Genomic DNA, 26,914 nt, shown 5'->3' with positions numbered 1-26,914 from the left:
GTTTTAAAAAATTTAACTTCGATTCAACACTCGACGATCTCTCACAGAGATCAGCATCCCTGTGTTCCCAAATCTTATAATTGATTTGATTGATGCTCGAATTTCTACACGATACTTTCTACACGATACTTTTTATAAGGATAGAATATTCTATCAATGCATTCCGTCTTTCGTGTCGAATAGGAAGAGCTCTTCGAAATTGGATCGTTAACAAATATCATTTCCGGAAACGGAGGGGGCACCATTAGGAAATTAATCGTTTCTCGGGAATACATGTCCCGTGTATCGCGTTGAGAAGCTGGGGGAAATTTCTTCTTTCTTCTTCCCCGTTGCCCGTTTTCGTTCTCCCTCGAGGAGAGGGATGAAACGCGCGAGACAGGAAGAGAGGAAAGGGGTAAAGAAAGGTCCGGAAAGGAGAGGATGGAAGAAGGATGGAAAGGGGAACTTAATGAAACGCGTCTGACGAATAGACCAACTAATTGTATCTGAGAGGAATTAATAAAAACGTCTGACGGGGCCGGTACCGGTGGAGGAGTACCAGTCAAGGGCCTCGCTTCTCCATCATTTATTTCATTTTTCACAAACTAACGGCAACTCCGTTCTTCTACACCGCGCCACTGATATCCTGTCTGTCATTCAACTTCATAAGTTATCAGCTTCGAAACGTAATCCTGCTCCTCCTTCTCCCCTTTTTCCGCCTCCCGTGTTTCGCTCTTCAACGCGAAGGGAGAGGGGAGGGGGCACGTGCCTTTGAAAAAAAAAAGGCGAAGAGATACGAGGGAAATGATAATTATGATTGATCACGTATACGTGACTTTTATCGATTTTTCACGAATGTGTTAATTCCTTATGTTACATCCATCACACTTGTTTCTTTATTTTAAGAATGCATCGCGTTTCTTGGAGTTCGAATTCGGATCTGGTCCAGCGTTAATTTTCGATAAAATTCAATACGATTTTTAACACGGAAAGCAGATCGAAGCGGATCAAAATATCGGAAACGAGCTTAATTTCGTGCAATATTCGAAATACGGATTCGCTTTCTAACAACATCGTGGCGTGTTTGAATGAAACACGCAATTGACACCATCGCCGGAAAATCGATCGAAAGCATCGAAGCGTGGACAAAATTAAAATTAAAATTTCTCGAGCGCGAAAACACGGAGACCCAATTTCGAACGATAACATTCCAGCGTGCTCGACGCGGTATTCGAGGAAAATTGCTCGACCCGACCCGAGTTCGTCTCGGTGAACGATGTCAGTTGGAGAATTCTACGAAATCTACGAAATCGTCACGTGTTTCAACTTTCGGCCAAAGTGCAGCGAGCTTTTTGCGCGCTTCGAGCTCGGCCACGAATGAATTTCTGGCCGGGCGAGGAGAAGAGAGTCGAAGCTGCGGCCGGGCGGCAGACCAAAAATAATGGCCGCCACCGGTGAAACCAAAAATAATCGGGCGCCGCCTGCTGTTCCCTCACTAAATCACCCTTCTCCGCTCCAGCTTTGACCAGCTTCCGTCTCTCCTCCTGTTGTTGCCCTCCACCTGCTTGCTTACCACCGTCACCCGCCTTCCGCCATCTCATTATTTCCCCTAATTAGTGGCAATTAACAGATAATTAATCGGTGCGAGCGAGCGGAGCGCGTGAAAATACGCGCGAGAAAATTCTTTTTCGACGAACATTTTTTTGCCTAGCGGGAAGGGGAGGTGGAACGTTTTTGATCAGCGATGCGAAAATGAAATTTTGCTCGATCGAGATGTTTCGCTCGTTCGAGTTTTCCCATCGATCAGCGTGTGAAACGTTTCTCAAAGTGGTTTAAACATTTTTTTCACCTGGACATTAAAGTAACACAAAAATTTAAGAGAATGTAATTTAGAGAATGTAACTTTTCCATACATACGAACACGTGGTTACTCTCCTTACTTTCATTCATAAAATAGTAAAGTTAAAATACTAGATCATTTATTAAACATTATCCTCGAGGAAAAAAGAGAAAGAAGAAATCTTTCTCTCTCTCTCTTTTTCTCTCTCCGTCGCGTTATTTCACGAAAACGTCCACGAAATAAATTCCTCGATTATTCCAAACGAGTAGCATTAGGATTTTCCGCGGGGCGGGGGGAGGGGTAACAGCGGCTAAAAAATAAAAATGCGCTATAATAACGACAAGCCGCGTGACGACGTAGAACGAGGCAGAAACGTCCGCAACGCTTTGGCAAATGCATCTGTCAGCGATGGAATGGCTTTCCTCCCATCCTCCCCCTCCGTGCCCGTCATCCCCTCGCCGTCAAACCCCTCCCGAAACCGGGAGAGGGCTCCAGCCTCCCTCGGCCGAATCCACTCTCCTCCTCCTCCTCCTCCTCCTCTTTCGACCTCCTCTCGCTTCGATCGCTCCGTCCCGCTCGAATCGGACGGGTTTCGCCTCGCTTCCCCTCGCTATCCCTCCGGCAATTACTATAAATCAGAATCGCAGTCAATATTTAATCCTCGTGGAATGGTGTTCACGGGGGAGGGCAAGAGGGAGGGAAGAGAGAGAGAGAGCGGTGACCACCGCGGGGGAGGAGGTATAGACGGATGGGAACTGATGCAACAATGCCAGTAATGCGATAAAATATACTACGTGTCGAGGGTTGGGGGTGAGAGGGACGTCCAACATTTTCGCGTACGTCCGTCGTTCGTTCCATCGTGCTCGTTGATTCGTTTGCGTTTCGATCCTTTTTTTCGATCCCGTTTTTGTCGTTCAAGATGGACCGCCTCGTTGGAAAAAACTGCGAGCGAATCTATGTATATTGTCTATGTATATGTATTCCATTTTATCGTATCGCGCGATAATTTCGAGAATCGATTTATTCAATCTTCGAAATGAATGAAGCGAAAATGAGAAATGGAAAAAACGGATATTCGCATAATCGATCGTGTGCGATCGATAATAGGCAATAAGTAGTTGTAGAAGAGAATGTTTGATCGTGTTACGAGGTGACGAATGTTTTTTTCTTCCCATGATCGATGCACAGTGAAAGAGGAATCGTGTGACCATCGAGGAGAACCTTCTCCCTCGTACGGCGGCCAATATTTACAACAGGGAGTGATCGCGTGCCGTCCGACCATAAACAAGTTGGAATTGCAACAACTTGTGTTTTATTAGGGAGGCAAGTCCGGCAACGCAGCAATCCCGATGTCATTATTGCGGGAATAGAGGTTCGTGATCTTATTATTGTCGTTATTGTTGCCATCGTTAAATCGGTTAAATCGTGTACGGTTTCGCCGTGCGATTCGAAATTGGATCGGTCACCGCGTATTTTAATAGCTCGATCCATCTAATTTGAAAATGATCGATCGTTAATTTATAGAAAAAACCATCCCGATTCTTAACTTTCGGTCACCGCGTATCAAAGTATTTTAATAACTCGATCCATCCGGTTAATTTGAAAATGATCAATCGTTAATTTATAGAAAAAACCATCCCGATTCTTAACTTTCGGTCATCGCGTATTTTAATAACTCGATTCATCCGGTTAATTTGAAAATGATCGATCGTTAATTTATAGAAAATCGTCCCGATTCTTAACTTTCGGTCACCGCGTATCAAAATATTTTAATAACTCGATCCATCCGGTTAATTTGAAAATGATCGATCGTTAATTTATAGAAAATCGTCCCGATTCTTAACTTTCGGTCACCGCGTATCAAAATATTTTAATAAACTCGATCCATCCGGTTAATTTGAAAATGATCGATCGTTAATTTATAGAAAATCGTCCCGATTCTTAACTTTCGGTCACCGCGTATCAAAATATTTTAATAACTCGATCCATCCGGTTAATTTGAAAATGATCGTTAATTTATAGAAAATCGTCCCGATTCTTAACTTTCGGTCACCGCGTATCAAAGTATTTTAATAACTCGATTCATCCGGTTAATTTGAAAATCATCGATCGTTAATTTATAAAAATCGTCCCGATTCTTAACGTTCGAACGTAAGAAGCGTAATTTCGAGGAAATATTTCAAGAAGATGATGGTGTATAGAAGGTGAGTAACAGGTTGCTCGAACAATTGGTCCCGATTATATTTGGGAAGCGGTGACGGTGACGCGTATCCGTCAATAGCGAACGCGAGTTGGCTGGGAATGGAGATGAAGTGGCTCAAGGGCAGGGAGTCATTGCGGGCAGAAGAATGGTTTCTCAAGGGTTGCCTCCTCGGGGAAATCAGAAGCAGTGGGCCTCCGGGATAAACCGAGCAAGATCTCGACGAAGGGGAGGGGGTTCGGCAAAGTAGCTTGTCAATAACTTAAATCTCAATCGTAACTTGCCGCTCCCAACTGATTTCCGTTTCTGCGACTCGTCCTCGCCTCTTCTCCTTCTTTTTCCACGTACGTTCGTTCGTATCTTCGAGCGCGCGGTTACAAAGACCGTCCGCTCTTTCATTTCTTGATCCGCAAGAAACCACCGTTTTTTCCCGCACATTTCTATTTTTTATCGAGAAATAAAAATCTATCTTCCATTCCTCTCTTACGAATCAGAATATTAAGCGTGTGTAAATAAGTTCCTTCCCTTATTTCTTTTCACGATAGTTACTTATGATCGAATTCGAATTTCTTTACTGTTCTTTCGTTTTTTGAAAAGAGTCGTGATGAGAGTTTTCTATGCAACGATTTCGAACGATATTCGTTTACTTCTTGCATTTCAGCTTAGATCAGCTGTTGAACCTATTGAAATAGAACTACTACTAGTTAAAAAAGATTTAAATTTGGAAATTTTAATTCCAAGACGACGTTAAACGAATGAAAATCCGATCCTGAAGAATCTATTCGACTGAAAATCTATCCGATCATCTTGCACCCAATTTAATCCAATGAAATCTTGAATTTCGAGAAAAAAAAAAGAGAAGGAGAGAACATATTTTAAAGCACGTCTAATATTTTTGCAATCAGAAAAGGGGGAAACGATTTTGATCAAAGGGCGGTTCCTCCGTCTTTTCTTCCGATCCATGGGAACGGACGAATCCTCTGGCCGAAAGAAGAAACCAAGGAAGAAGAAGCGGTAGCGTGAAGTAGAACGAATTTCTGGCCACGAACGGGACACGAGGAAGAACGATGAGTTGCATTAACGCTCGAAAACTAGCAAGAAGGGAGGGAGGGGGGATGAAACTCGGCGCGATCAATCTGGAAGTGGGAGATGCGACGTCTCGAGATGCTACGGGACACTTTGTTAATTCGATTCGAGGCTGGAAAGGTTGGAAATCGCGAGGAGGAAGACGCAGGGTAAGGGGTAGGGGAAGGGGTGGGCGAGAGGGGTTGGCGCGCCAACTATCTCGGATCTAAGGTAATTTCACGGTGTTGCCCCGCATTAATACGAAAGTAAGTCGGAACGAATGTGTGCCTTAAGTACCGCGTGTTCTCTTTTGTTCAAGGTTGCCGCGACGAGGTATTTCACGGACTTTTCGCCACCGTTTCGAGATTGAATTTAAAGCATCCCCGATAACCTCGTTACCTCGACAATCGGTGCATCACTTTCCTCCTCCATCCCCCTTGTTTCGTTCCTCGCATCCTCGTCGACTTTACTTCTCTGCTGCTCTCTTTTTCCCCGTTCGATTCGACGAATAGATATATTTCGATTTCTCTATGTGTTGGAGTTTTTTTTTTTTTTTTTTTCGTTTGGAAAATTTGATTCGTTATTATTGGATTTGTAATTACGGGATAAATACAGAGGCGAGATAAATCGATATTGTTTTTTCTCTTTTTTTTGGAAATAGATATATTCATCGTTCAATTAATCTTAAAATTCAATAGGATTCTATTAAAATTAGAAAAATTTTGAAATAACTTGGAAATCTTTTTCGATTTATCTCGATAAGAATTTCAGTTCTCTTAGATTCGATTTATATTCGTGTAAAGAAAAGAATAATTTTCAATCATTAATTATTTTTTATCATTTATTTTGTTTCACTATTCCAAAGTCCAAACAATCACGAATCCATTCATAATAATAGTCTCAAATAAACGTTGAATGAAAGTTCGAATCCTTACGTCTCGTCGAGATGAATCAAAAAGTTTAACACGATTTCGACTCTGAATAAGTTTTGATGATAAAATTTTTAATTTTTCCTCGCGTGTTTTTCACGCGAGAAGTCAAAGTTTTATAATGCAATAATCCGACGCGACGTAAGGTGTGTACACAGATTTGACATCGTTAAACGAGTGCGAATTTGCATAAATTATAGGTTTGGGTGCAACGTTATTACCATATTTAACAACGCATCATCTTACAATGCATCGATTCGAAGCTAGAACCGTTTAACCGATATATCGGACTAACGTTTAGAAATTCAGGCAAACAACCGACACGGTTGACCTATTTATCCGTGCGATTGCCAATTTGACTAACCGATTAGTTACTCGGCCACGTGACTTGGCCATTCTAATCGTTCGCCGCTGTTACGCAATAAAATAACGTTACACGCCACTACTACATTTCCCATTTTGCCGTTTTGCTCTTTAATCCTGAACCAAATTATCCCCATCCACCAGAATTTCGAAAAAAAAAAAAAAAAAAAGAAAAAGAACGAAATTGCGCGAATAACGCGATATGAACAACCACAAACGTTTTATTATTATTAACATTTCCCCTCTCTCTTTCATTCCATCCTCCTATTCTTCATTACGCTCTCCTCTCCCTCCACGTGATAAGCTCCTCGTTTTTATTTAGCATAAAGGGAACATTTTTTATACGTGATAAAACGCAACGATGTTAGCAGGGCAACATCGCGTAAGCCATCCCGCCTTCCTTATCAAACGCATCCATCGGCGTAATGTCTGGAAATGGAATTGCCAATCCATCTGTCCGTCATTTAATTTCAATATGAGCTGTATTGTACTTGTATCACCGATGCCGAATGACCGCCGTTGCATTCTCGTACAGCATTCAGTTAATAGATCCGTTACAGTAAGTAATGCGCGTTTCCTGGTTCCCCTGTGTTTGCACCACACACAACACGGACACAATCATCTTAAGTGGATATACGTATATCCTCCCTGTGTAAACCGTCCCCCTATAAATCTTGCTCAAAATATTATTCGCCATCCGCTGTTTCCTGTCTCTTCTTCGAATCCACCAACTCTTTTCTTTCGAAACAACGTTTCGAAAGAAAAATAGATCCAAGAGGAAAGAATTTTATTTAACTTAACTACGCACTTGATTGTCAGGATTAAGTCATTCCCTATGAATGAAACACGCAATAAATTCGTACGAGAGGATGCGCATCTTCTTCTCATCCACGAACACTTATTTTGAAACAATCGTCGAAAGAATCGTTCGAAAGAAATATAGATCCAACAGGAAACAATTTACTTAACTTAACTACGTACTTAATTGTCAGAATTAAATCATTCCCTATGAATGTACACGCAATAAATTCGTATGCAACATCTTCTTCGCATCCAACAAAACAACGTCGAAAGAATCGTTCGAAAGAAAGATAGATCCAAGAGGAAAGAATTTATGCTTATTTAATTGGCAAAATCAAATCATTCCCCGTGAACGTACACGGGGCAATAAATTCGTAAGGATGTTTCGTATGCGACGAGGGTATTCCGTGTATCGGACCCTCCATCTCCACCTTAACGGAATACGCCGTGGTAATTCACGGTGGTGTGGTATCGGTATCGGTCATGATCGACAATAACGCGGAAACAGGGCGGCAAGCGACGCATCCTATAAGGGGTAACGAGATAACGGCGACGTGACGGAGCCGATTCCGCGCGGCATTGTTCCGCGATTCGGCGATGGAGCGCGGGGAGGATCGTGAATGCGAGACGGTATCTCGGCGGTATTAATAATCTTCCGCTTCTCGCCAGGATTACTCGCCACGCGCGATCGCGTTCGTCCTCGTTCGTCGTCGTCGTCGCCGTCGTTCCTCGACCCACTCCTCGGCCGAGAGTATAATTCGAGCTAACGAGCACCGCGTTATATATATGTGTGTGTATATATATATATATATATATATATATAGGAAGAGGTGGAAGAGGGAACGAGGGGATAGTCCGGTGGTGGTATGGGACACGGGGGTAAGTAAAGTAAAGTCGGCGGGTGTATCGCGCTTAAACTTGGGGTTAATTCTCCTCGTTACATAGCGAAATGTTTTCCTTGGTAGCGATCGCGCCGCTCAGCTGCACGCTTAGGACCGCATTGCGGAGTAGGCATACCGTACCACCGCCTCGGCCATAAGAAATTCCAACCGGTCTCCTTCCATTCCTCTCTTTCTTCTTCGTTCGCCAGTGAAATCTTTTTCTTTCTTTCTTTCTTTCTTTTTTTTCTCTCCAACGATTCAATTTATAAAGTCGATAGACGAAGAAGAAACGGAACGAAGGAGAGGAAAGAAAAATTACTTATAATATCGAATGACAAAGAAGGCGGAATACCATTGTGTCCATTTGCATACGTCGTTAGTCGAAACGCGGAGGGTAGGCAGCGATGCGAGGAGGAAAGGTGGAGGAGAGGGTGGTACGAGGCGACGAGTGAAAGGGGTTGGCGTGGCGCGCATTAGTTGGCGTATCCAAGTTCCAAGGCATCCAATCTATTACGACCAGTTCGGCATTAGTAATGTGTCGACGGTGGTAGCGGCGAACTCCGGATATTCCGGTATATAGAGGGGTTGTCTGAAAGACGGGGGTGGCGGGGGGGGGGGGGGAAGTGCTGGTTGCCGCGGAAGGTGGAGGAGCCGTGTTCCTCCGAAGGGTATTCGACGTGGCCTTGGTGAGTAGACGCGGGGGAAGGACGGGTGACAGAGGTTCCAGGAGGGGGGAGAGGAGGAGGTAGGCGAACACGACATCAAAACTTGAGCGAATCTAAACTAACCGAGTAACTCTGCGCGTTACTCGGTCCGCGATGTACGTCGCGGAGGGGTAGCTTGAATCGGGGTAGCTAGCGACTGTTGATGGTGATGGTGGTATGAAATGGAGGAGGCCTCGCAACGCGAGCCAAAGGGGTTTAGAGAAACTGCGAGACGACAGTTGGGTGCGAGACAGGTAGATGAAGCATCTAACCAGGATGAGGCAAGAATCGGAGAAGAAAGGAGACAGGAATGGAGGGGGCGGTCGGTGAAGTTATGTGTGTACGTAGGAGAAGAGGAAGAGATAGAGAGAGAGAGAGAAACGAGGGGGAGAACGAGGTAACTCGAGCGTATATCTCGAAGCATGTATAATTCTGACCGCATCCCACCAAACTATGACATATTCGAGCATTAGCTATTCCAGCTGGATCCCAATACCTTCCTCTCAACCTCTGCTCAGACACCTCTAGCCTTCCCTCTCTCTCGTTCTCGTTCTCACCCGCATCGAGCCTTCTCTTCTAAACCGCATTCTAACGCCCCACCGTTGATTCCCCCCCGCAACCGACGTGCACCGCGAACACGGCTTGTGACCGTCAACGAGCGAACTTTAACCGTACGTAGAGAATTGGGGGAGGATGGGAAGGAAGGTGTGGGGAGGGGCGAAGGAACGCGAACCTCGGTTGTTCGGTTGTTGCTTGCTTCGAGGCTGCAAGATCTCGAAATCCCTAGCAAACTTATCCTATCCTCCTCCTCCTCCTTCTCCCCCTCGAAGCGGTTTCGCTCGCGCGCCATGTTACCACCGCGTGTGACGCGAAGAAAAGCGACCTTCCTCTTTCTATCGAGAAGGAATTCAAACGAACCGCTCGAGGAAAGGGGGAAGGGAAGGTTACGCGCGTGGCCGCGATAAAACAGCTGTAAACTGCGAATGAAAGATAAACGGTTGCAGCGGATGAAGAAAGTGGATGAAGAAAGTGAATGATACAGTGGAAGCTGGGGTTTGTTGAAGCTCTGTGATGCGGTTATGCGAACTCGATGCGTGGCAATTCATTTCCACGTAATGATGATGGCAAACGTTTTGTTTCCAATATCTTATATAATCTTATATTTCAGGATTTTACTCTTCATCGTTTATCTCGACCGATTTATTCCTTCTCTCGTCCTGTTACTTTTACCTCTTGTTAACAAGAGATCCTGACAAGGGAGAAGGAGTTAACGAGGAACAAGAGGAACAATGGCGGTTTCTTTCAGAGATTCCCTTTTGAATGGAACGAATCGTAAAACGTTATCGCGCGAGTTTATTCGTATGCATCATCGTTACGTAAATATGGACACGCGTGTCGTACAAGTTCGCGATATGTGACGTTTCATCTTCGCAATCCTTCAACAATGCATGCCGCGACCGGCCCTACGTTTATCGCGTACCGCCACACGTAATAACGACGGTTTATCGCCCTCCCCTGGGATCGGGAGAAAGAGACGCTGTAAATTTTATTAAGGTCCACCCTTCCATTGTGTACACGATGAGAGATACACGCATAATTTCCAAGGAAACGCCGTTACACATCCTTTATTTCCAAAGGATACAAACGAAGAGTTTCCATCCTTTTGAGAAGAGATGTAATCGCGGCAACGTAACGTAAATTTACAGCAAACATCTACTTCGCAACTTATTATTATCTTTCGAGATTCCTCCTTTCGAAGGATATAACAGGAAGTTGTTTTTCCACAGCGAATTCGGGAAAAGCGTTGGGGAGCGCAGAGGAGAGACCGGCTACTTTTGCCTCGAAAAAAATGCCGCGATAATGGAAAAACGCAGCTGGGCGTAAGTTAATTACAAGTAGCTGGTCGCAAGGGCGTTAATTACTTATTGTAACTTTCGCGTTAATTGCACGGCCGGTAATTGCTTTTGGTAATTGACCATCCCCTTGCCTCCGTTTACCTATGTAATCTCGATATCCTGTGAGAGAGAGAGAGAGAGAGAGCACCGTTAAAATATCAAAATAGTGTGTACGGAGAGTTGATCTTCAACTTACTTCTTTAACCACCTTGGTCGAAGTGTCTTGGACGAAGGGAAACGGAAGTCGAGAGAGAGAGAGAGAGAACTGTGACCGAGAGCGTCGAGCGAAACAGTGGGACGAAGCCGTCCAATTTGAGGAGTTAGCGCGAGATCGAGAATTACTGCTAACTTTCCAAATGAGCTCCACTCAGTTTTCAATTCCTTTAATCCAATTCCACGACCTCTTATTGATTTACCGATCGAAAGCGAAGCGGAAATGCGTTTTAACTGCGAGCGAACGACTGTTCGTATTTTGACGTAGGTTGGATCGTTAAGAGGGAATCGTTCATCCTCTGTCGTCGTTTCGTTTCACACGAGTTGGACGATTGATAAAAGTGAGAATAGCTCTGTCGAGGGAATTACAGGTGCGTTTGAAAAAAATTTGATCGAAATGTTTCCACGCACGCTTGACATCTTTTTACATAAGAACTTTTTCAAAAGAGATCTATTCGAACGATTCATTTTGGTGAAAAACTGCGAAAAGCGCAACCTCTCTCTATCCCGAAGTGGAAATTGAGGAAAGCGTCGAATGTAGTAGAATCGAACGTAGTAAGTGAATCGAGATGCTAACAACGTGGAAAACAAGACACGATTGATTACATTTTTCGGAAACGATTGTGTTTCCGAATCTATGTTTGCTAAGATTTTTTTTTCTTTTTTGTTTTTTTTTGGACACCATGTATACAATTCCATCAATCTCCTTCCGTTTCGGTTATCGCGTTTCAACTTTTGCTTGAATTTCCTCGCGTTCTCGTATTAATCAACGAATCGTACCGCCGTTCTTTCGTCGAGCAATTTTCCTTCTCAAATAACTCGAAACGTTTTTTTTTTCTTCTCCTTTTTTTTTTTTTTTTTTTGAATACACGATCACGATAGAGTTTCGAAATCGTTAGGCGGAAATTGGAATACACGGTTTAATTGTTGCAGGCGATAAAGATTTTTAATGAATGCTATTTAACGCCGGTTCTTTCGCCGTTTCGTTTTTTTTTACGCGAAAACTACTCGGCAATTCATTATTATTTACGAGCGCTGCGCATTATCCGGAAAATATGTGATATTTGGCGCCGTTTCTACCGTCCATTAATCTCGGTGACGAAAATTGGTTTGCATTTCGAAAACCCTCGCCTTCCTCCCATCCCTTTTTCTACCAACAACAGTTTTTCTACGTAAAAAAAAAAAAAACCATATTTCACTCTCGATAATTCGATCGATTTATTTAAGGAAATATACGTGTTATAATTTCAATTTAAACTAGGGAAATTTGAATCTCGATTCAAGGAGGTATCGAATCGAAATAAGCAGACTACACCCGTGAATAATAATAAGGATGCCATCCCTTTCTACGATCGTGATGAATTAATTTCGTTATAAACCGCGTTAACGTTGGAAATAATATGGAATATCCACAATACTGTAACAATAACTGCTGCGCGCTATTAATATAATTGCGTACGATCCGGATGCTTTTAATCCATTAATTATATATAACAAGTTGTAGTTTCCCTACAACCTTCGTTACGTTAGATAAATTCGTCCGAAAACGATATTCCGCCAACTGGAGTGTTCCATATTCGATCGTAAGATCGATCCCTGTTACGTCGCACGATCGGATTAGAAACGCGCGTCAAAAAGCATGGAAAAAAAAAAAAATCCATGAAGAAGAAAAAAAGGAGTGAATTTGGAACGAATCCTCGTTTCCTCGATCACGGAAAGAAAAATATCTAACCCGGTCAATTTCCACCGCAACCGATTTAACCGAAAACCGATTCGACGACTAATCATTCCACCTTCGGAGTCCCGGAGCCAATTCACCAGTCACCGCTTACAACTCCACCGCTTTTTCCCGAAATCAATTTGCTCGCTTCACCGACTAATTTACCACCACTCCCCCTCCTCACTTTCTCCCGCGAACAATTTGTCAAGCTGTTACTTAATCGATCGTTTCCACTCCTCTTTCCCGAAAAGGAGAAAAAAGAAGAGGAAGCAACGAAAAAAAAAAGAAGAAGAAAAGGAGGAGGAGGAGGAAATCACGTAGCAACGGAGAAACAGTGGTAACAACTTCGTTAGTTTGAACGATTCGAAAGCGCGTGTACTCGACTCGAGTATCCTACGACACTCCTCCCTCTTTTTCGAAAGAGGAGGGGGCGATGACGCTCGACAACGCGCGACAATATCGACAGATATTGACAGAGCGTTGCAAGGCGGGAGCGGAGCATTTCGATCCGGCGGTGCATTTCGGTGAACAACGGTGTGCGGGAACGCATTAGCCTCGCTGTTTGTATTTGGAGGGAGGAAGAGAGGGAGGCGCTGGACATTGTAATTAGGCACGACACATCGCGCCCCTGGGATCGCCACGAACCTTCACCCTCGATCATCCGCTCTACCCCTTCCTGCGCTGCTTACCAGGAGCCCGGCTCGGTCCCAGAGGCGAGTCGAGGAGGGAGAGAGAGAGAGAAAGGTTATCCTCTCCTCTCCAGGAATTCGAAGGTGCGTTGTAAGGGAGATAATTTGCTAGAACGGATCATACGGCATACCAAACATTCCAGTGCGATTATTGCTGACCGCTAATCGCCATCATCGTCGTCTCGGCTCACCTTTCACCTCCAAGTACCTTCTCTACGCCGAGATAAGGATTGCTTCGATTTCCACCGATCGACCATGCCAGGTGTAGCGACGCGACTATATATATATATATATATATATATATATATATATATATATATATATATATGTTTGTGTGTGTATATGTATATATATATATACATATATGCACGTTCGGGGACCGTCCAGCTAAATCACTCCCTAATGGATCGACCGGTTAATCTCTGATAGACTGCACGCTCTCTCCACCCTTCCTGCCCACCCCCGTCCCGGGCCAACTATATCGTTTCCTCTCCAGCCTAGATTTCCGCCGGTGGATTCCTCCTTCCTCTTCGGATCCGCGCGTACTTATGGAGGTGGCGGCGGTGAACCCTGGCGCCAGCTGGGATCGAACATGCACGCATGTGTTGCACCGTTAATTCTGCCCTGGGACCCGGTGTCCGTGCCTTTTGTTACCGCTCCCCGCTTCCAGGTTACTCCCCAAGGGATTTAACCCGTTCCGACTAACAAGCGCCCCGCTCCTCTTCTTCCAGAAGAACGTGGAAATTTTTTTTTGATCTCCCCTCCGATTTTTCCTATCGCATCGTATGGATAGTTGTGGATTTTGTTGAAATAAACGTAGAGGCCTCGAAATTGCAAGTAATGAAACAGGGTAATGTTTAATTAATTATAAACACGTGTTAAACAATATAGGCTTGAGAGATAGGCAATCTCGAGGGGATCCTCTTTCTTTCCTTGACTCTGTGTGATCGCCGAATATAAATTCTTCGAGTCGTTGGAGGAATTTAAACCGCGATCAACGGTTGAAATCACGCGAACGAAACGAAAGAAAAATAAGAGGGACGTTAAAGCGTGTGCATAACGCAAGCGGAGGGGGAGACGCTTTTAAATACGGGGAGGGAGGGAAGGAATGGGAGAAAAAACGATGGCTCGGGAGAGTTTCGTAGCGCGAGCCGCGAGCTTTGAAAGCGAGCTTCTCTCCGAGGACACGAAAATTTCCCGGAATAAAATTCCGTAGCCAGGACTCCCCCCTCGTCACGCGATCCAACATTCCAGCGGAGGAGGTTCGAGAGCACAACAGGGAGAGGAAAGTTTCGCGCGGTGTACCGCGGTTAAACAACCTCGTGTGTATATTTTTCCTCCCAATTTTTTCCCTCTTCTCCTCCGCCCCTTCATCGCGTCGAGGAGTAACAACAACGTGCGGATGTAACAACACAACTCTCTCACTGTGCTCCACGAGAAAGGTGTGTTACGAAAGGGGAGAGATAGTTGAGGCCTGGGGAGAAATTGACGCAGAAGAAGAAGAAGAAGAAAGTTGGCGTGCCAGGGGACGGTAAATTTTCGGTGTAGGTTGAGAAGAGGGAGAAAAGGGCTTGCATAAAATTCGATCCAACAATCAATTAACCCGCAGGAAGCCTCGATAATCCCGGCCTGGTCGATTTTCAACGAAAATGCTTCGAAAATGCTTGGGACTTCCTATCACGAAACTACCCCCGTTGCGAAAGGAAGGGGAGGATAGGGAGAGGGGAGGTTAGGTACATCGTGAGTGCCGATCCTTTTATCGCGATCGTGTATTCAATTTTGAGAAATGGAAGGAATTAGGAGAACATCCGGTTTTCCTGGTTTCGAAACGCGTTTGATAATTATCGATGTATCCGTGGTGTTCCATGATACTCGATATATTGGAAATAGGGGCGATGAATTCGTGAATAATGGGTATGGCGGAGGATTATAAATACGTGCGGAGTAGTTTTAGTCGATTCGAAGTTTATGCACGCGTATGTGTTTGTAAAATATGTAAATTACAGGCAGATTAATGATTAAAAGCGGTACTTGCTACCCGGTTACGCGATCGATGGATTGCAAATTTAAATTATTCATCAAAGTTCTAATCGATGATGGTGTGTAAAATCAACGATGGCCAAAGTTTTCTAAACCTATTTATCCTTCGAATTCTAAATACCCGTTAAAATACAATATTAATCTCGCTGATAATAAAATCGATAATAAAAATAAAATCTCAAAATTCGTGTGAATCGAACGAACAATTCTTTATCCAATGCAAAAGACGTATTATAACGAAACGTGGATCTAAATTTTATCGAACTTGAATTTTCCCTTCTGTCTCACTTTGCGACTGATTAAAAATACTTAAAATCGAACAAAGAATCTTTCTTTATCAATCCAATGCAAAGACACGTATTCAGCGAAACGTGGATCTAAATTTCACTATTTAAACTCGAATCATCTTCCTTTTATAATTGATTAGAAACACGTAAAATCGAACAAAGAATCTTTCTTTATCCCATACAAAAACACATGTGTTTAGCAAAACGTGGATCTAAATTTCATCCTCCCTTTTGACTCACTTTGCGACTGATTAAAAATACCTAAAATCGAACAAGGAATCTTTCTTTATCAATCCAATGCAAAGACACCTATTCAGCGAAACGTGGATCTAAATTTCACTCTTTAAACTTGAATCATCTTCCTTTTATAATTAATTAGAAATACATAAAATCGAACAAAGAATCTTTCTTTATCCTATACAAAAACACATGTGTTTAGCAAAACGTGGATCTAAATTTCATCCTCCCTTTTGTCTCACTTTGCGACTGATTAAAAATACCTAAAATCGAACAAAGAATCTTTCTTTATCAATCCAATGCAAAGACACCTATTCAGCGAAACGTGGATCTAAATTTCACTCTTTAAACTCGAATCATCTTCCTTTATACAATTGATGAAAAACACGTAAAATCGAACGAAGAAATCTTTCTTTATCCCACGCGAAGACACATCGCCCCACTTTTCGTTTACCTCGGCCGAGAAGAGATGGAGGACGAGGGTGTAGCGGAGGATTGACGGGGCGAGCGATCTGGCCAAGCGATCTTTACTACCGAAAATCCATTATTTTTCCCCATTAGATCGGCCGACCCGATCTTCCGGCGCAGCCATTTTCGTTTAGCAGTTTTTCTTCCGACTCGCGTCTAGTCTGCTTTATGACTACCAGCCTGCTCTCCCCCCTCCCCCCTTTGATCGCCCAGCCGTTCAGCCGCTGGGGGAGAGGAGGGAAGGGGCCCTAGCCCCGCGACGCGAGGCTATCTCGCGCCTTCGACAGCCGCCCGTTTCAAGCCGGCCCAATCTCTCGTCGATCTCTCGTCGCTCCTCTCGCACCCCCGTGGTTTCGCCGCTTTTTATCCCCGTTTACCGTAAGCAAAACACTCGCCCGGTGTTTGCACGGGTGACAGGGGTTAAAGGGGAACGTTTTCGTTCGAGAAAGAAAAAAGAATAAAAGTGGATGGATCTGATTTCGAAGAGGCATTTAAGGGAGGCATTCAAGGGTGAGAAATTTAAGGGTGAAGATGAAGATGAACTTTTTATTTATTCTTTTAATTTAACGAAACTTGGAGAACTTGTACTCAATATTTGTCAATATTTTAAATCAATTCGATTACTCTATCAGCTAAGAAAGAGTTGAATTTTTATATGTGATAAGAGAAAATTTATTATTTCTCTGTAAAAGATCTCTGTTCGAATATTGAACACGAGCCACTGTGTGTATATATATTGTTTCGTTAAATAAAAAGAATGTATAGAATAAGTATGATTATCGACGTTGGATTAAATGCGCCAAGGCGGGGAAAACTTTGTTAATCGTAACTGGTATCGCGGAGACCAGTTAGCTAAGCGGTTAACGCGGCAAACAGGTTAATGAACTAAATAGGTCAGCCGGTCAAATTGATTAATCAACTGAATTGGTTACCTAATTAAGCACACTGATTAAACCCGAGTAAATAATCGTGAGCATATTTTATCTCGTTTCGTTATACGAGTGTATTATTATAATGAAGAACGATAAATACGGAAGCGCTGTTATTAGTGTCATTAACGGATTATTTAAATGCATAACGCGTCATTAAAGAAGCGTGCAATTATAATTCAAATCTGAATCTAATTCGACCATAATCAAATATATATATATATGTATCGAATATACGTAATTTACCGATTTTTCGTGAAACTAATTTTTCAAAATTTTATTCCGCAACAAATTTTCAAAATTGATCTCCGGGAATTTTGTAACGATGAGGGGTGAGGGGAGGAGATGGGAGAGGAGGATTGGTTACAGTTGTTGCATTTAACTACTCTACATCCATCTATTATCCGTTATTAAATTAGTTGCGCGCGCGCGATTATTGGTTACTAGTAACGTAATTAAATTTGATTCATGCGAACGTAGTGATTGAAAATGATCGAACGATTACGAGTTTATGACGTTTATGGATACGTTTATGGAAAAGGAAAAACGATCCGTAATAACGTTTCGATCAGAACGATAAATATTAACGAAATATATCTTCGTTGACCATAACTCTTGTATAATAATTATTCGTTAATCGTCTAATCTCTGTGCCATTAACCGAGACATAAATTTCACGACAAAATTGTTGGAAAAGTGGGATCCCGATGAAAATTAACGAGGATCGATCAAGCGTGAATTTTCCGAATTTTTTTTCATTCGAAAGAGACGAAAAAGTTACGTTAAAAGAAGAGAGAAAAGAAAAGGAGAATGTCATTTCCTTTTCCTTTCCTTTCTTTCCTTCTCGATCCAAAGCGTTTGAATACGTTAACGCATAAATCAAAGATGAGTTTCATAAATTTGCATTTACCCTCCCCCCCGTTCGTTATTTTTATATTAAATATTTTCTCGTAGCTTGAGCGCGATCAACATAAAGCCGGCTTCCACCCGTTAAGAGCTTCCACGTTGTCCTTAATGCAAACGATAAAAGTGTACCAGGTGATCCTGTACAGCTTTTTACGTGGCGGCCCCAATGTGTGATATAAAGTTAATAAATTTCCCCGGCGAGGAAAAGTTTATTCGCAACGGTGAATATGCTACCGGTGGATGGACCCCCGGATGAAAGGAGGAGAGATACGTAGATAGTTAACCAAACGAACATTTAATCTTGTGATATAATAAAGATCGTAAAATCTGTCGTACATAAAACTGATAAAGTAACGAGTTTGATGTAGCCCGAGGTAATACAGCCGGCTGTATATTTTCGTATATATATATCCCTGCATATTTGAAAGATTTTTATTGCCTGAAATTCCCTTTTTTGGAGGGAGATGCGCTTTTGGAGGAGAATTCGAAATTTCCATCAAGAATTTTATCCGCAAGAAATGAATAACCGGTTGAACGAAATGATGAGAGCACGCGAGAATTTCTATTTGTTCTTCGTGATGCGTTGAAAAGGATGGGATTTATTTTTAAATAAATAATCACTGTGCATAATCAACACTGTGTCTTATATCGAAAACGATTTATCTCAAACATATTTCTCGTCGTATCGAAATATAAAGCGACGCTTTCCTTTCATAGAAACAAAAAAAACAAAAATCCCTCTACCCTTCGACTCGTATACATAAACCGAAAAAAAAAAAAAGAAAAATATAGAAAAGAAGAAAAAAATCTGCACGCGATATACACAAAACGTCTCATATTCCGAAGTAAACTCTTCCATTTTAGCCGAACTAGAGGCACGACACTCGTTAGCGTCGATAGAAGCTCAAAGCTTGATGGGAATGAAAGGTTAGGCAGGATGGAATTCGAGTTAAAAGAGAGAGAAAAAAAGAAAAAAAAATTTACTTCCCCGAACGTTGATAGGGATGTCGAATCCACGTGTCGCGAAACAATGCGTTGGCGTTTTGTATATAATTCTTAAAAAAATCGTGAAACATTTTCGACGAGGAGAAAGGGAGGGGTTTTTCCAGGGGGGTTTCCATGACTGGATATATTCCTCTATCCATTCATCGCTGGGCCCCCGTGAAAAATCTCGGCGCGACGATATTCGAGCGACAATGTATAATCCTCCTGTTGTGGCTGATGTTGCAGGATGTGCGTAAAATATTATGAAAATGCGTAATAGCCGATGATGGTTAAGCCACACCAACTTTTATGGGTTTTTTTTTTTTGTTTTACAACTCCGTGGAGATCTACGCGCTTCTCCCTCCCTCTCTTCCTCCCGTTAGGATAATCTTTTCTGTTCTGGCTACAACCGGAAGCACAAAAAGAAGAAAAAAAGGAAAGAAAAGAAAAGAAGGGAAAAAAAGAGAGGGGGGAGGGAAGGAAAAAGAGTAAATGAAAAAAACGTGGACGCTGCCGGTTGAATGCCGCGTTATGGACTGTAGTATCTAAAATGGGTCTCTTGCGAGTCTGCCATTCAAACTACCGCATTGAAGTGTGCAAATAGGCGTAGCCGTGTCCACGGGCGGAACGTACGAGCGTTTGAATACATACTCGTGCGTGTATTTTCATTTTCGCGCCTTCGCCCGAAATTCCGACCGAGCCACCCCTCCTCTCCGCTTCCATTCCTCTTCTTCCGATCGTTTCGATGGACCAATCAATTTTATTTTCTCTCCGCGCGAGTACAATATTTCCGAGTACAAATCTTGGAATAATTTTTGAGAAATTGGGAATTGGGAATTTCTCGAGAAATGGAATTTTTATATATATATCTACGAGAGTTTTATTGACAAACGACGAGGATAAACATGACATTTAACGCGAGAATGAAATCGATAAATTTGATTCTGACTTCTGTCGTAATTTATGGATCAGATACCGGTTCTTTTTTCGTATGCGTTGATGTCAATGCATTGACACAAGTTGACAATATCTTCCAGATATTATAGATATAGAAAGGTCCGTTTTGCATCGATCAATGATAAGAGCCGCAAACATTGGATCCCATTCGACAGCTGATCGAAGAGATAGGGAGGAGTTGAAACTGTTAAAATATTTTGACACTGCGTGATAACGATTCTACCAGAGATCATGCGCGAAAGATCATCGCATTAACTCGAAAACGAAACCGAAATAATAATAGAAATTTATCGCGATCGTTTCGAAGAATACCCTTTTTCAAAGGGTAGAAAAAGAGAAGGCAAAATGCAAAACTATTAAACACGTTTCGAGCGGAAACGGTTCAGTTCGCATTCTCTTTCGTTCGAAAATAAATTTCCCCGCCGCTTGTATTTCCTCAATCGGCTTTACCAAAGAACCACGATCACCTACCTATGTATATATAGCTGTTTGTATATCTTGGCAAAGTAAAGACGACGGAGAAGGCCGTTTCGTAGTCGTTTCAGAAGCGACTCGATATCGATAAAAGTGTTGCTACCTTTTCCACCCCCTTCCCTCGTTTCCCGATGCTCAGCCACCCTCTCTCTCCCCGGATCCCGCAACAGAACCCGCTCCCAAACCCCAAACCCCACCAAGATCCTCGAAATCCAAATGATTCGGTTATTTCTGGAAGGTTGCTCGAGGCGGTTCTCCTCCACCGCTTGCCCTGTTGCAAAGTGATTTCCCTCGTACCCCGTAATCCCGAATTCGAATCGATCGCCTCGAAGCGTTGAACCAACAACCACGCTGGGTGGATCGTCATTGGAAATTTTTAATACCCTCGCACGATAACCAAACAGCGATCGAAATCGAAAGGCCCCAATCAAACAATAATAATAATTCTATTGCTAAGAGGATAACTAGGAGGGAGAAAATTGGAGAGGATTGATTATAAATTGATTTTTTCCTCTCTGGTGTTAATTAATTTCATTGGGGAAAAAATTATCGTCTAATTGTAAAGGGAGAATTTACTTTCTCTGTCGACCAATTTTAACTTAAAATCTTAATTTTGCCTGGTCGTGGTTTTGGCAGGAAGGGGTGTGATATCTTACGGGTAGGAGGTATCCGGGAATAGGGAGCAGAATAAATAAAGAGAAACAAGAAGAATACCGAGAACGTGTGCAAAGTATATATATATATATATATATATATAGATGGTCAGTTTCTGGTACCAACGTGAATGCCAACATAGGCCTGAATAAGAGGGTGGATTTCAGAAGCTTTAATATGAATAGGTATACTACGTATGTACTCTATTTCACCTACTCTGCAGCTATGGATAGAAGGTGGATTGTGGTCTTGCCAGAGAAAGAAAAGGAGAGTCAACGAGGGGGAGAAATGGGGGAGGAACGAACGTCTATATATATATATATATATATATATATTTTTCAGGGAAGAGGGCCAGCCAAACGCCTAGAATTGCCTCGCCTCTTCCGTGTTGGTGTCCACTACGATTCATTACCTCTCTATTCATCGACATTACCGGCTGGGTACGTACCGTCGGGCCCTCGAAAATCACCCTCCACTCCCACCATCCCTTCCGCCACTCTTCAACGTCCTTTGACACTTGGCCTTGCATCAGCTATCCTTAATGCGAAGCCAGAAATGACGTCGCCTTGTTCCATCCTTTATTCTTGCCGCTGGTCAATTGTCGACCGAGCCAAGTGTGAAAGATGTGGCTGCAACCTCTCTGTGATAACGAGATCCGGACCTCTCTCTCTCTCTTTCTCTCTCTCTTTCTCTTCATTGTTCCCTTCGCCAAGATATTTCTACAAAATTAACCGTCAAGTGCATTAACAGCTTATTATTACAAGTGGAAGCTTTTCTCTCTCTCTCTCTCTTTTTCTCTCTCCTTTTTTGATACGTTTTTTTTTTTTAGATAAAGATGAAAGAAGAATAAAATTTCCTTTTCGAGAAATCGATCTTGTCTAACGATTAACGCGGAGGAATATGAAAAATTTCGAAAGGCCATTTGCTAGCGCGTCGATACGTTTAATTATACTGCCCGTTAAAAGCTGGTGAAAACCAGGGGAAACGTAATGGTCGCTTTTAGTAGGCGTGTTTCATACGCGTGATGTTCAATTGCCAAAAATCGTACATAATGTACGCGCCGCTTCAACTCGTAATAAATTAAGAGGCTTTCAGCAGCCGCGCCTATTAACACCGATGGGAAAACAAAATAATACTGGGAGTATAATTCAATATTGTGTGCATGCAGACACGCGTATCCCCGTGTATTACAGTCCACGCTCGAGACGGAAAAACACGGGAAACACGTGGGAATGTATCGGGCAAACACGTGCAAACGCGCGTTTGTGTCATTGTCAGTGATCGTGATAGTGCTGGATACTGTGCACGATTGCGTGGGTCGAGGGCGTGTAAAATCACGATGAAACCAAAATCAAAATTATATTTCGACTCGAGTTGTTCATTTTAATTTCGACTGTGAGAAAACCGATATTCCATCCGAATTTTAAATGTTTCAGAAATTCCACGTTAAAAAAAAAGAAAGCAGAACATTCTCGCTCTCGAGTAAGAAAACGAAAGCTTTGGAAGATGTTTCTTCGAGAAAACGAAAAGAAGGAAATTTGTTACGTGTGCAACGATCGCGTTCCTCCTTTTCAACTTTACTCTCATTCAAGACGTAATCGAAACGTTAACCCCGCGTATATATTTACAAGAAAACGAGGCTTTTTACCAAGAATATTAGACAATTGCGAGCAAAGGTGTTTACATATCCAATATCGATGGTATCCTCTTGTTCAACCTTTCCCTCGATGGACCAGAACAACGAACAAATATTAAAAACTATAAATTCGTTCGTTCCGGACGGAGCTTCTGCCTCCTTTTAATGAAATTTGCCACCTCTCCTCTCGAATTCGACTCGCTTCCCCTTACGGCGATGAAAGCCCCTTTCGAGGGCTAATGAAACAGTCCTTAATTTGAAAATTGATTTCAATCGCTTTTCTCAAATATATTTTCCAGTGCTTATATTTGTATTTTTTTTCTTCTTCTTCGTTACAAATCGAAAGAAACGCGAAGTTCGAAGGAAGAAAAAGAGAAACGATTCGCTTTCCTTTTTTCTTTTTTTTGGAAAAGAAAATAATTTCTTCTAAATATTCATAACGAGCACAGGTGAGAAGTTTTCGAGTTCCCGCGAAGAAAAGGCGAGCCCGTGAATTTCCCCCGTGGAAAATCCTTGGGAGAAAATAATAGCGCGGTCGCCCTCTCCTCGTCGTCGTTTTAAACGATCGAATACGTCCGCGCCACGCGACGAGATTTATGCGCCGATTATTTATCGCGTCCCTTTTCGTCCTGGAAAATAGAAAATATGCTTAAAAGAGAGAGGAGGAGAAGGAGGAGGAGGAGGAGGAGGAGGAGGACCCTCGCGCACGCGTCTCTCAACAACCCCACCGCGATATGTATACTTAAAATCTCATTTATATTGTCCTTGCTATCTGCCGGTACATAAATTTATCCATTGAAAATTCGCCCTACCTGTTATAGAAATATCGCCACCCACTTCGCGGCGAAAAAAGGTTGCGAAGGGACGCCATGAATGCGCGTACTCAGCTTCGTCTTACATCTCTTCGAGCAATTTATGCATCTCGTGCTCTGGAATTAAATCGGTCATACGAAGGGACGAAATTAATTGTTGGGATGGAATGATATTGTGTCGATAAATGGCTCGTTTATTATTTAGAAAGAAAAGTTTTAAGGGAGATTTCAATTGACGAAATCGTCATTTACATTTCATAAATGTACGCAGATGAAAAAATAAATTGCAATACGTGATAGATTTGGATAACTATTATTCTGAAAATTGTTTTCTGCTTGTAAATAGCCTCTATACGAGAGATCGAGAATTGCAGTACAATAGGTATAAATATTCTCTAACTTAAGTAACTTAAAATAATATGAAGTTATAACGATTTTTCTGTAGACTTGCTAGACTGTGATTCTTCAAATAAAGAGTTAAAATTCGCACCTATTCGAAAACTGATTATCTAAGAGAAGTATTCGAAATCTTCTCTCACCTTCCTTTTTATACATCGTCGAAACAATCGAAAACACGCATCTTAATTAAATCGAAAGAAGATGAGAAGAAGCTCGCCGTTAAAACTATGGCTAGTAAATATTGATATTTCTTCAGTCAGGCAGATCGAATCGATATGAAAAAGGCAAGTGGTAACCGGGCCGCGAATAAACGGCCCCTCCTCTCCCTCGCAATCGTAAGAATTTATTGGCGTAAACTCGGCTCGGTGGATGGCATTTCCCTACTTCGATAAGTAATGCAACGATGTTATAAAGGACGCTCATAACTTATTCCGACAAGTCCACTCGTATAGGCGTGGGAGGGAAGGGAAAATACAAGATGTGGAAATAAATAAAGGAAGCCGATCTAACGTGCTTACGGGGCAAGGTAACCGGTTTGAGATGGTTTAAAGGAAAGGGTCTCGGTCTGGGGTCTGGGTTCAGGTGGTGTTGCAACCAATATCGTAAATCCAGATCGACTTGGAGAGAAAGAACGGTTTTTCTCTTTCTCTCCTCCTTCCTTCCTTCCTTCCTTCCTTACTTACTTGCTCCCTTTACAACCGCCTTCTTTTGCATCCGTGCAATATCTTCATAAACTCGTCGATGGAGGATTATGAGGCCACGGATTCTGCACGAATTCCATCGACGGCCACCTTTCGAACACCGGCCGCTCTTCCTTCTCGATTCTTCGCGCCAATACGATGAGTCTGATAAATGGTCACACGATCGTGGAATATTTTTGATATTTTTCGCCAATTCTCACTTCCCCTCTTTTTCCACTCTTTTATGGTTACGTAAGAGACGGAGATATATTTCTTATCTTATTTCCAGTGAAATTGGAAGGTAACTTCTTATCCTGTATCACGATGCAGGAAAATAATTTCTTTTCGTAAGAAAATTTGTACACTTTGAGAAACTAAAAAAAACTCTCTCTCTCTCTCTCTGTTTCCTCATTAGATATATAAAGAATCTTTTTCGTCGAAATGTTATAGCAATCACGTAGTACATTTGTGAAGGGAAACAGATAGATTCCCATTCCGATACAATTCCCAATCTCGATCTTTCAATCATACATCTTATGGAAAAACGTTTAATCCATTAACGAGTATATTTCGTGGAAAACGTACTCGAAAAACTCTGATACGAAGCTTCGAGTTATTTATTTAATAACTTCGTCATCGTTCAAATAACGATCCTATACACGCTCTCTCTTATCGCTTCTCTCTCTCTCTCTCTCTCTCCTTTTTATCACAAAATATCTCCACCGATATTATCGCCAACTCTTATATACAACACGGATTATCTCCAAATTTTTATTTTTCTTTTCCACTCGTCACGAAATATTCGAAAAAAAAATATACATATATTCTCGTTCTCGAGAAATATAAAATATCACGCGTAAAATTTCGATCGACGGAGGAATCGAATTCAGCGTGGACATCGAAAAAAAAAAGAAAGGAAAAATCATATCTCAAGGATATGCGCAGAAAAAGGAGTAGGAAGATTTTCCATGTGGAAAGTCTGGACGAAATTTTGGAGAAATAAGGAGGAGTGGCGGCGCATTTTTTCGAGCGCACGCACACACGCGCGCATTCGTGACTCCGCGCAGGGCCGAGAGCAATTGCCGATATCGTGGTTGTCGATCAATCGATGCGCTGGTTTCAATAATCCGGCGGCCGATTGTTATCGGTGCCTCGTACATAAAACTCGGCCGGAATATATCGCGCGACATTCCGTTGATAACCGATCGAATTTTAATCGGGGGAGGAGGGGGGGGGGGGGAGGGAGGCGGAATTGGATAGCCGACGTGTGATCCTCTCGAAAATCCACGTAAAACGCGATATGCCAGAAATCAATCCCCGATGTGTCATCGTCGACTTTGGCCTTGCGCGCAGTAATACATAACCGATTCACGACCGATCCCACTCCTCCACCTCCTCCCTCCCCGCGTGTTTCGAATCAGAGAGAATATTCGACCAAGTACGTTGCGTCGTTTGTTCCCTTTTCGTCTGTTGTTATTTCTGTCGTTCTTTTTTTTTTGGTTTGCCCTCTCCTTTTTTTTCCTTTTGACATTGAATTATTATTAAAATTCGTGAATTTTTGGCAACTGTTTTTCAACAGATCTTTAAATCGATAGACAATATTTTGAATTATTGTAATTTCGTAAAAAAGAAAAGAAAAAAGATGAAAATTTAACCTTTCTACTAGATTCGATCGTAAGTACAATTTTCTCTACAACTAATTGAAATTTTCGAATTTTAAATTACGAAAGTTTTCTTTCACGCTTTAAAACTAATTCAAACTGATTATTCTTTTTTTTTTTTTTTACAATAATATAATCGACTCGATTTTTCGTCAAGTATCGGTTCGCTTTTTACCACGAATCAATAAAATTCTAAGGGAATCCAGCCATCCATCCATCCATCCATCCATCTTTTCACGAGGCGCACAAATCTTGATCGATATAAAAAATCTCGAGAGATCTTCTTTGGTCACAAAAAAAAGAAAAAAAAAAAATAAAAAATCGGTGTGCTCAAAAATTCACTGCGCGCCGTTGAAAAATGTTACACACGCGAGAAATTCGGTTATTTACGAAGTTGATCGCGTTAGACGAGCGGAGGGCAAGCCGATGGGCGAGTAATTAAAACTCACGTTGCTCGCGGTGGCCGTTGCTAGAAGTGGCCCGCCTCGTTGAAAGCGTTTCTAAACTGGCC

General features: G+C 42.3%; 1 long non-coding RNA gene across 1 annotated transcript; it reads right to left on the bottom strand.

Annotated features, from left to right (window-relative positions):
- Window positions 1–117: 117 nt before the first annotated feature.
- Window positions 118–25,554, bottom strand: LOC113219249. Its single transcript, XR_003306103.1, has 3 exons — window positions 24,746–25,554; window positions 21,664–21,934; window positions 118–2,447 (listed from the first exon to the last, which is right to left on the bottom strand). It is a non-coding gene; the product is annotated as an uncharacterized LOC113219249 (long non-coding RNA).
- Between the last annotated feature and the right edge of the window lie 1,360 nt (window positions 25,555–26,914).

The sequence above is a fragment of the Apis mellifera genome, linkage group LG1, assembly GCF_003254395.2.
Source record: "Apis mellifera strain DH4 linkage group LG1, Amel_HAv3.1, whole genome shotgun sequence".
Taxonomy (NCBI): Eukaryota; Metazoa; Arthropoda; class Insecta; order Hymenoptera; family Apidae; genus Apis; species Apis mellifera.
Note: the sequence above shows the minus strand (reverse complement) of the source record. Positions and strands in the feature narration are given on the sequence as shown.